Genomic DNA, 10,865 nt, shown 5'->3' with positions numbered 1-10,865 from the left:
AAAGCATTTCCCCTGTGTAGGCGCTCCCGGGGGCTCCACATGAGGTCAGCGCTGGGGTGGCTTTGCCAGGGTCAGAAGGCTGTTCTTCCAGGAAGGGCTGCAGAGACCCTGGGAACGGGACCAGCCCAGCTCACAAGTATGAAGAGAATGTCGGAGAGGAAGTGGTGGCTGTGAGTCAGCATGAGTCATCTCGTTCCAATGAGAACGGAGACTGAGGTGTGCGCGCTTTTCTTTTTCTTTTTCTTCTTCTTTTTCCCTCTTTTTTCTTTCTTTTCTTTCTTTCTTTTTTTCCCTCTCTTAATTTCTTTCTTTCTTTCTTTCTTTCTTTTTTCTTGGTCTCAGCCTTGCGGACGTGATGGGGAATGGAGGGAAGTCATGACAGCCGGCTGCTCAGGCGGCGGGCTGGCATTCCAGGCGGGCTGTGGCTGAGCCAGTGTGCGCCTCAGTCCTCCGCGGCTCCGGCGGCGGGAAGGTGGAGCCAGCTGCTTCTCCCCGGTGAGTCCATGTCTCTCATTTTTATGATCATTTCTAGCATCTGCCCCTGAGTCTCGGATGGGTTAAAGCTGTTGCATCTTGGAGGGGATACCGCATTCGAGACTTGGAGCACCCCTCATCTCTGCCCCACCCCCAGAACCACTGTGTTGTAGGGTGCTTGTCTCCATGGTTAATGGGGAGAAGGTTGATACTCGTTGTACACTGTGTTGTCCCAGGAGACACAGGGGTGCTGGGCTGGAAAATAAGCTGTTCCAGTCTAGTCTCTGGAGCCATGGAGAAATTCAGAGATGGAGGTGGGTGAATGGGTGCTAACCCAGGGGTGCTGAGATTGGGCCAGCTTCCGCTTCTCAGAGGTGGAGGGAAGACAGCCCCTGAGAAATTTTGGGCCGCGTGGTCTGAGCTGCCCAGTTTTTAGTGCAAGAAAATACAGTAGAGAGGCAGCATTTCTCTATGAGCCTATGAATGATTCTGGGAACTTGTGTCTTTTCTTTTTGCTTGTGATTCAATGTCACAAACCGTGATAAAGTCAGAAAGAAAATATGCGGGGGTCTGGGGGCTTGGGGCCAGCAGGGGTGGTGAGGATTGGGTTTTTGAGTCCTTGAGGCCTGATATGACCTTGATAATGTGTTTCTCAACCTGTTACTATTCTGATGAGGTTTAGCTTTACAGTCAAGTAAAATACAGGAAACATTTTTTTTTAAATGTCATTCTAGTTACTGTAAATGAAACGGTTAAAATGTCATAAATACCTTGTGATAAACATTTTTTGAATTTGCTTAAAAAACTGCACACCAGTAAGCAGGGTATGACAGGGAGCTTTTTCAGTAGAGTCATTTGAGTGTGTGGGCTTTCTGGGTTAATAATGAGTCAGCACCCAATTTCTAAAATTGGAGCAGCTCTAAGAGAGCAAGTGATCTGCCCCCGAACCCAGCACGGTGGCTAGCCGGCCCCTCCAGGACGATCTGGCTGTTTGGTCTTCGGTTAAAATCAACTCTGGGTGCCTCCTTTGTGCGGCGACCCCCTCCTGGCTTCAGTCCCAGCTCTTGTGCAGGACTTAGCTTTGCTAAGGGGTCCCTCTGCCAGGACCCTCCCCATTGGCTGACGTTGATTTTTTAGGGTTGGTCTTGACAGACCTGGCTGAGTCTCTAATTTGTTAAGTTACAAATCCAGAGTTTATGAAGGGCTGGGATGGCCCAGGGTTAGGGCTGCATCCCGTGTCCCCATGTCGTCACACCTGCTGAAGGATGGAGTGGGAGCAGGGAGACGTGATAGCTTGAGCTTTGAAGCTGGCCTTCTGTGCCCATCATGCAGCAGGGAAGGGTTTGGGGTGGGGTGGGGTGGGGGTGTCACCTTAACGTCAGAGAGCAGGATTCCAAGGAAGAAATCTTCCCTTGAACCTGACTCTTCTTATAAACTGAGAAGAATGTTAAGAAAATTAAAAAAAAAAAAAAAAAAAAAAAAAAAGCTGGAGTTGCAGGCTGGAGGCTCAAAAAATGAATGCAGTCCTGTTTGAATCCATGTCCAACCCCCTCAGATTCTGTTGGCCTGCCCAGGATCAGTGGCTGTTTGGGGTTTTTTTGGGTTTTTGTTGTTGTTGTTTTGCTTCTTCTTCTTCTTTTTTTTTTTGTATTCAGATGACTATGGGTCACCTATTCTTTAGATCATGGGCTTTATTGAACTCTAATGTTGCAAGGCTCTGGTAGCCTTGGGCTTCCAGACTGTGGTCGCTGCCTGCCTCAGAGGGCCACTGGGGAAGCTCAGAGACTTAGCTTCAGCCAAATACTTCCAACAGGGTCTGGACACAGCAGAGAGCCCCTCGATGTTACCTCTATCCACTTCCCTTCTTACCTTGACTCTGAAGGCATCTGGGCTTGCGGCCCCTGAGTTAGTGGCATGACTTTCCCAAGCAAGATCTTGTGATTTCAGTGTAATCAGTGGGTGTTCCAAGGCTGAGATTCTTGGGATCAACTCGGGGCCTCAGCAAGGTAGACGACAGGAGTTTTTTAAGGTGGGAGCCCAGCCCAGTCTGTCTGTCTTGGTGAGTAATCTTTGTAAGTGCTCAGAGAAATGCCATCTTCCTGGAGAAAAGAGCCCAAAAAGGCAAAATGCCCTAGGCAGTGCCTCAGTGGCTTGGGTACGTGAGCATTCTCTCTTGTCCCCATTTCAGAGAACATTCCAGGTGTCAACATCTGTTCGTCACTAGGTCCCGAGTCTCCAAATCCCCCTGGATAGGTGCCGTTGGGAAGTAGTTTTGAGGCGGTTGATAAAATCAACTAGGATTTTATCCTAGACGTTGATTGTATTCTTTCATGTAGAATTCGGGCAGCTGTATGAACGCTGGAAGTCAATTTACCGCTTACCCATGAGAAATAAGTCTGTGGCAAACTGATATGATCATTTTTATAATCAGGAGAGTCATTTAAAAAGGCCAGAAATAAGGCTCTGGGCAGGTCTGAAAATAGAGCATTCATTAATATGATTTGCGGCTCTGTCATATTTTCCAACTACCAAAAGATGCTGATTCTAAGTGAGGATGCAAGCAGGGAGTAAAAAGGGAAATAATCTACAAGAGAAACTGAGCAGATATTTTAAAAGGACACCTGCAGCAAGAAGAAAATGCTGACAGTTTGATGACACTCGGAAATGGCCCAGTGCCCTGTTGTCACGGCGCCCTCAGCTTCCAGACCGGCCTGTCACTTGCGGGCCCTGTCTCCCCCTCCACACCATTCATCAGCACCCCCACGCAGGCTTTCATTACCTCCTGCCAAGAGGTTTTCGTGGTACCCGACTGGTGTGCCACCACCGGTTGCCACACGCAGAGCTCACCCCCATGTCGGGCAAGTTACTAAGCTTCTTGGTGTCCTACCTTCCTCATTGTAAAATGAAATTGATAAGAGTACCAGCCTCTTGGGTCCTTGTGAAGATCGGTGACGATGAGCACACGGGTTACAGTTGTTAAGCACCCAGTCACTGACTGAAACATACACCCGGACACCTTTCTGTCCCAGTCTGGGCCCTGGGCCCCCACAAAAAATGGGCTCTCGTGCTCCTGTAGCGAGTTCCCATCTGTGTCACGTTCTGCGTTTGCAGGACATCTCTTGATTAGGTAAATGGGAAATGCTTCATGGTTCTGTCCAGGAAAACCCAGGGTACTAGATGTCGCCGTCCTCATGGCCATCATCTCTAACGTCAGCATCATCACAGTGAGAGCAGCTCCCCTTGCCTTCTGCCCAACCACATGGTAGTAACTTTCTGTGCATTTCCTTTAGCCCCCTGCCCACAAAGCACACACATACGCACCCTGTAAGATAGGAACGACAGCCGGTTGCTCGACTTATTCGAGGTGCACGCATCCTGGACAGGTGAATCAGGCAGGGCAGCTGTTTTGAGGAGGGCGCCTTTGCCTCCATCAGGAGAGGAGAGTCAGGAAAAGCCAGGGCTCCCAAGGGTGCTGTCTGTAATCCAGCAGATTGGGGCCCCCGTCCCGAGAATCCAGGACCGCTGGCCTCAGACCTGCTCCCAGGGTGGAAGCAGCTGGACGCTGTACCCAGGCTTCCTGTCTAAAGGCAGTTCCAGTCCCCTTCTAGCTGTTTGAGAATCAGCCCAGTACATGGAGCTGACTCATATTGAAAATATTAAGTAAGATACACTTAAAACTAAAACGAGACCGAGCATAACATGACCTTTCCTTGCCAATTCTGAAGATATCCAAGATCATGCAGTGCCCCAGAAGCCGAATTTTCACATGCTTCCTGCATGTCCTCCAGGGGACCACCTGGGTCCCTTTGTCCAGTCAGCCTTCTCTGATAACCGCACTGCCAACATAAGGCCTTGGGGGCTTTATACATGGCCTTTCTGGAAGTCGAGGCTTTGCACGCTGAGCATGGCTGGGTCGTGTTGGTCCATTACAAATGGTGCCACTTGGTGGGCACTTTTGTCCTGTGGCTGCTACCTCTCCCCAAGCCCAGAGGACCATCTCTGCTCCCAGTGCCGCAGCAGGGCAGTCATGGGTTTGGCCCAGTGCTGGGGGGACAGACCTTGGGCTCCTCCCAACGTCTGGAGGGTTCTGGTTAGACCGCAGAGCTCAGGCGAGGGGAAGCCAGCAGTGGATCAGAAGGAAGTTGGGCCCACAGGAAGGAGGAGTGGTGGGGAGGCTTGTTTGGTCTCAGATGATTCCTCTGATTAAAAAGAGAGAGAGAGAGAAACACCCAGTTTTCTTGCATTTTCTATACTAGAAAAAAGCTAATGGCGGTGGCAAATCTTATCCATTGCGGTTTTCCTGCTCATGCTTTGTTTTTAGGATCTATTACCCTGCAAGGAAGGTTTTCTGCCAAGGAGGCTTTTAGCCTTTCCCTCTATGCTGCCCTTTCAAAACTGTATCATACTTAAAATACTGGAATTCTTAGCAAAGGCATAAATGTATCATTTTAGCTGTTCTCCCTGGACAAGTCATTTGTAAAGTGTGAGGGATGCCTGGGTTTCTATCAATTTAGGCAGATATAAAGGAAAACTTTACAAAATAGCAGTCCTCCATCAACCACCAGGCTTACTTTCTCTCAGACAGAAAAAGATTGGAAGCAGGCTGTCCAGGGCAAAGGTCAATGGGCAGCCAGTTCATTCATCTCTCTTCTCTGCCTCCCTTAGCAGTGGCTTCCTTCCTTAAAATTGTCTTATGGTTTTAATAATGCTGCTGGAGCTCCAGCCATCACCTCTGCATTCCACATAGGAGGAAAGAGCAAAGTGGGGACACAGAAAGCTAAGCATCGTCAGTCTCCTTTCAACAGCTTTCCTAGAACCCCCCAAGTAACTCTTTCTGCCTCTATCTTTTATTGGCCACCATATCTGTAAAGCAGCCTGGAGAATGCAGTTTTTTAACTAGACACATTTCTGCCTCTGACAGCACAGGAGTTGTTGACGACACAGGAAGTAGAGGAGAATGGACGTAGGATAGGCAACAAGCAGCCTCCACGACAGAGTGCTCCTGAAGACAGCTGGATTTATGTTCTACAGCATTCTCGGTCCCATGACTGGGCCCACGACAAGTCACTTAGCTCCTCTGGGGTCAGAGTCTACTTTGTAAAATAACCACATTGCTCTCATCAGAACTCAGAGGAGGAGACTGACTTCAAGGGCAACTTGGAGGAGGACGTTCAAAGGGACAGAAATCACTTGTTTGATTTTGGTATTAATAGTCAAAGAAGATTTCCTTTCATTCATGCATCGGCAAATACTTCATATTTACCCAATAAAATAATGAAAATCCAAACACCCCTTTGTTTACTGAATGCTCACTTAGGGCCAAGCACTCTTCTTGATGCTTTGCAAAGATGACCTTATTTAGTCTTCCCAGAACCGTATGGCAGGTTATCATTACCATCCCCATCGTTCAGGTGAGGAAGCTGGGACGCAGAAGAGCTAGGGGACCCCTTCTAGCCCTTCTAGGGAGCCAACTAAATCACACTGTGCATAAGGAGAGGAGCTTCTTTTTTAACTCAACCATCTGGTTCTTTGACCCAGGGATGCGGAGGTGAGCTGGCAGACCAGCTCTTTCCTATTTCTGTCTTTCTGGTGAAACAGACATGAGTCCAATAACATCAGGCTGTTGTAAGTGCCCTAGGGGACGGGTGCAGGGAGGCGAGGAGCCTTACATCCTGTAGCATCTCCTGCCTCGAAGGAAAGCAGTACAAGCTTAGCGTTCTTTCCCTCCCAGAGCACATACCAGGAATCTCAGCTATGTCTGGGTTCATGACTCACCCCGTCTGTTGCAGCCAGCTTTTCCAGCGTCAGCTCCAGAGTCAGGACCACGCCCTTAACAGCCCTGAGGATACCAGACTAGGCTTCCTCCAGACTGGGCCTCCAATGTTCAGCAGTGTTCCAGCAAAGAGCAGAATGGCAGAAGTAGAAGAATTTCAGCTCCAAGGACATGGAGTTTATTCACATAATTCAACCTGATCAAAGGCCAGAGAAGGTGAACCGGTCATACATTTCATTCCACATGACCCCATTACCTGGTGGCACAACCAGGGCCATGAGGATAGAGGAGACAGGATGGATTTTTCAGCAGGGAGTGTTTGCTGTCATTCTGCCTTGGACTGAGTCCCCTTCTGTGTTTGCTTTGCACCATCTCAGAGCCTTGTTCATCCTTCTTCCTCCTCCAACTCCTTTACATTACATGCTACATTTATGCCACTGCAGAGGGAAAATTCACATAGACGGGTGGCTGGCCAATGAAACACATAGGCTGCAATGGGAGATGGAGATTTTAGGAAAGCTCCTTGAAGGAGCCTGACACCTAAATGGCTTAATCTTTTGTCCTCCACTTCCCTCTGTCTTCCTGTGTGGAATGCAAAGGTGATGGCTGGACCTCCAGCAGCCTTCTTGAAATCACAAGACAACATGGAGAAAGAAAGGCAATGCTAAGGATGGCAGAGCAGGCAAATGGTCCCAGGGCTTTGGGAGACTAGGTGTTTTGCCTGGAGATGTGCCTATTTTTGGAGTAGGTTAACCTGATTGATGCAGAGGGAGGTATGAGACATCACTGCTGAAATTCATTCTGTAGGTCAACTAGGAGGGTCTGTTGAGATATTTGTTTCCTTTGTGTGGAGCTGCCTTTTATGCCTCTGGTATGAGGAGCAAAAGTTCAAGGGTGCATAGAGTGAATTTTATGGACTCCAGGTGCTTAGCCTTTGTGGCTTCTTCCTCATGTAAGGACATATCCTGACTGTCACGATATAAAGGTGAATGTCATTTAAACTGGATTGATCATTATATGTTCATTTTCATTATATTCTGGTTTCTCTTCTGATTTTAAAATAAATGAAAACATTTAGGGCAGAGAGCAGCCACAGAAGGGCCCGTGACCCTTGGCCGCCCCACTGCAGAGCCTCAACAGCCACGACACTCACGTCACCTCGGGAAATGACAATGAGGATTTTCAGAACAGATTCGTCCCTCCTGTGCCCATTTCCCTATCATCTCCCATCTCTCCAATAATTGCTCTACTCATCTAGCTTATCTGTTTAGTGGGTACAAATTTCAGTCTATAGTGCTAAGGTATCAAGGATGTAACTTCTTTATTCTCAAAATCTCTTGAATCTCACCCTGCCCCTACATTACCCCCTCAACCTGGCTGAGGGAAAATGCATGTTCTGTCATTATCGGGAACCCTTGTTTGTCCCAGTGCTCCTGGAGTCATCACCTAATCTCAGGGGCGCGTGGGACCAGACAACGGGGGTGGGGTAGTCTGCTCTATGAGGTGGCCGCCACCCTTGCTGTTCAACACCTGGGACTCAGCAGGTGTGGGGCTCCAGAGCCCCTTGGCCTCCCACTGCAGCCAGAGGAGCCTGCGTGACCTGGTGGTCTGTCCCTGACCCAGGTCCCTCCTGGAAACATGCTGTTGCTCCCAGCCCCTGCTGCTGCAGAGTGTCTGGTGGGGGCACCCTGTCTAGGCCTCATCCTGTCTGCTGACTGCTGCTGGGCCTCTCCTAACCTGGGCCTTTCCTAACCTGGGCCCCTGTCCCAGCCTTGGCCTTGGCCTGGGTAGGGGCAAGAAAGAACAGTGATAGCAGAGGAGTCAGAAACACAGCCCTCTCAGAGGACCAGCAGACGTCACATGCTATCTTCTTGTGACTTCCCAAAGCCTCCAGAACAGCACCATTCAACAGAACTCTCCGGGATGATAAAAATGTGTGCTCTCCAGGCCACTAGGCAGCCACAAGCCACATGTGGCTACTGAGCACTTGAAAAGTGACTGATGTGACTGAGAAATGGAATTTGAATGTGTATTTTATTTCAATTCATTTAAATGTAAATGTACATAGCCACATGTGGCCAGTGGCTGTCATATTAGAAAGCATGCATCTAGGGCATGTTTTCCTAATCTGGGCAGCTTTGAAAGATGGGCCATCACCCTGGCAACAGATGTGGCCCTGGGGTGAAGGGGTCAAGTTGAGCCTGGCTCTCAGTCAGTCATCAGAGGGGTGGAGAGTTTCTGGGCCAGGCAGGTGGGGCTCCCACATCTTGGCCACCAGGGCCACTAGTGTAAGCCTCAGTGTCCCCCTCTCTGGGGATAAAACCTCAAGTGGACTGTCAGGGCCTCCAGTGTTCAGAGAACAACCTGCTCAGGAGGTGGCCCAGGCTGGGCACCTAACACCGAGAATGTTCCTGCTGATTTCTTCCGGGCACGAGGGCCTCAGGTGAGGCCCACATAAACAGGCTGTCTGGGCTTGTGGTATTTGATCATGAACTTTCCTGTTTGGAGAAAGGCATCCTTATTTTTGTTTGTGTGGAGCCATTCTGGGGACTGAGGAGATTGGCCCAAGGGACACCTCAGGCTTGGTCCCTGTCATTGTCATCCTACACATCCCCCAAGTGAGTCTTTTGACTCTTTTGGCGTGTTAAGGGAGAAGCATTAAATCACGTTCAGCCATAATGGATAGGAAGCACACAAGCAGCAGAGAGCTGAGCTGAACGGGTGAAGGACAGCCAACCCAGGCCCCAGGCCCATGCCCCTTCTCCCCCCGGACCCCAGCCTTTTCCACTGCACAGCAAAATGACGTCCTTCCAAGGGTGTGGGGTGCTGGGACATGCTGTGTCCCTCCCCTGAAGCCAGGCCCACAGGCACTGTGCTGTTTGCTCTATTCCATGGACTGTCTGGCCGCGAGGAGGCCACGAGTGGTGGCCACGAGCCACCATGCGGAAGCCGCCTCCGCTCCCCCAGCCCCTGGCCACACAACCTCAGTGTCTCCTGGCCTCCATCTCCTGACTTGAGAAGTAGGGACAGAGGAGTAAGTGCCACAGAGGGTAGTTTCAAGGATGAGAGTGCTCACCGCGTGGAGAATTCTTAGCCAAGTGACGGGCACCGTAGGTGTTCCATGGTTTTGGATGCGGTTACTAGAATGGCTTCCTAATTTTGCTGTGTGTTTCTGACCACAGACAACTTTCTCTGGGACCCCCTGATCTCCCCCCAGCCATGGTCCATCCACTTCGAGGAATCTTACCATCCTGCCTCCACATTCTTCGGGCCCGGGGGAACGTGAGCTGTACAGGCTAGAGCTAGGGGAGAGAGATCCAGTTGTCTACTCCTTCCTTTATTCCTTCGGTATCCCTCAAGTGTTTACTGAGACCTCTGGAGGCAGGTGATCAGCAGATGTGGCTGTTAGAAGGGCTGCTGGAGGGGGCTGTCGGTGGTGCAGGGCGAGGGGTCTCACGGACGTGGTGTGGGCTGTGAGGGTACCCCACTTGCGTGGAGATCTGAAAGGAGTCGGTTTTTGCACTGGTGTCTTGCTTTGTGCTCCCTGTATGGATTGACAGCTAGAGTAGGTTCCGGCTCCCCCTGGGGATCTGTGTGACGGTGAGTGAGTTGCCAAGACTCTCTGATCGTCTGTACAGTGCAGTGGGGTGATCCCCACACCGGGGGCTCTCAACAACCCAACTTGGGGTCATCACCATTACAAAGACGCTCTTCACTTCCTATCAGGAGTTCTCTGGGGTCAAAGGACACGGCCCACCCCAACAGGCCTTCTAGGTGAGCCCCAGAAGGGGCCCTTTAATCTGTACTTAAACCCCCCTCTCCTCCCAGAGACGCCCATCCCATCACTGCAAAGCACTGGTGGAGAAGCCGGTGGATCGATAATGCAAAGCCTGTTTTCTGGCGCTTCCACATGTTGAACATAGCCCTGAAGCTATCCAGTCATATCCGTGGTCACGATGATGGTCATAATTCAGCACGCTCCTTAACATTCACCAGGCCGTTCTTCTGTCCCAGAAACTGCTGAATCATCACAGAAGCCCTGGCTTCTTCCTCAGTGAGCACTTCTAGTCACCTGGCTGTTAGTACTGTGCTCAAGCTCTTCCTTCTCCCCACAGTTCCCGAAAGTGGGTGCTGAGGTGTTCGGCAGCCTTGACCCCAGGCTGCCCTTCTGGTCACGGACCCCAGTTTTCTGATGTCCCCCTTCCTATGAGCACAGTGACCTGCCTTGTCCTGGACCCAAGGCTGAGGTCTGGGACCCACACACCCCTCTGTTGGCCTACATCATGGCCTCTTTGTGTGGGGGATGTGTGCAAAGCCCCTTCTCCCGCATTTTACATCTGGGTACTGACTTTTGGTTTAATCTCCTAGATTTGGCCTAAATACTCTCTAACATAAAATATGAAGCTTGACTTATCTGCAGTTAGAGAGGGGTCCCTCCCTTTTCCTCTTCTCCAGAAGACCGTTTGGCTCAGCGTAGACCGAGAGCAGAGACCTGTGGCATCCACTAGGGCCTGTCTTCAGGGTTGCCTGCATCTAGCGTTCTGGGGCACCCCACTGAATGCCAGCAGCTCCCCTTCCTGCACAGGTTTCACGGTTGCAGATGAAGGGGGTGACGAGA

At 50.4% G+C, this 10,865-nt stretch overlaps 1 long non-coding RNA gene across 2 annotated transcripts in view; it reads left to right on the top strand.

Annotated features, from left to right (window-relative positions):
- Positions 1–206: 206 nt before the first annotated feature.
- LOC123925454 overlaps positions 207–10,865 on the top strand; it is a 124,706-nt gene continuing 114,047 nt past the window's right edge. For both annotated transcript variants that reach the window (XR_006815018.1, XR_006815017.1), the window contains exon 1: positions 207–495. This is a non-coding gene — a long non-coding RNA (uncharacterized LOC123925454). The remainder of the gene's footprint in view (positions 496–10,865) is intronic.

The sequence above is a fragment of the Meles meles genome, chromosome 15, assembly GCF_922984935.1.
Source record: "Meles meles chromosome 15, mMelMel3.1 paternal haplotype, whole genome shotgun sequence".
Classification (NCBI taxonomy): Eukaryota; Metazoa; Chordata; class Mammalia; order Carnivora; family Mustelidae; genus Meles; species Meles meles.
This window is presented reverse-complemented; position numbering and strand designations above follow the sequence as displayed.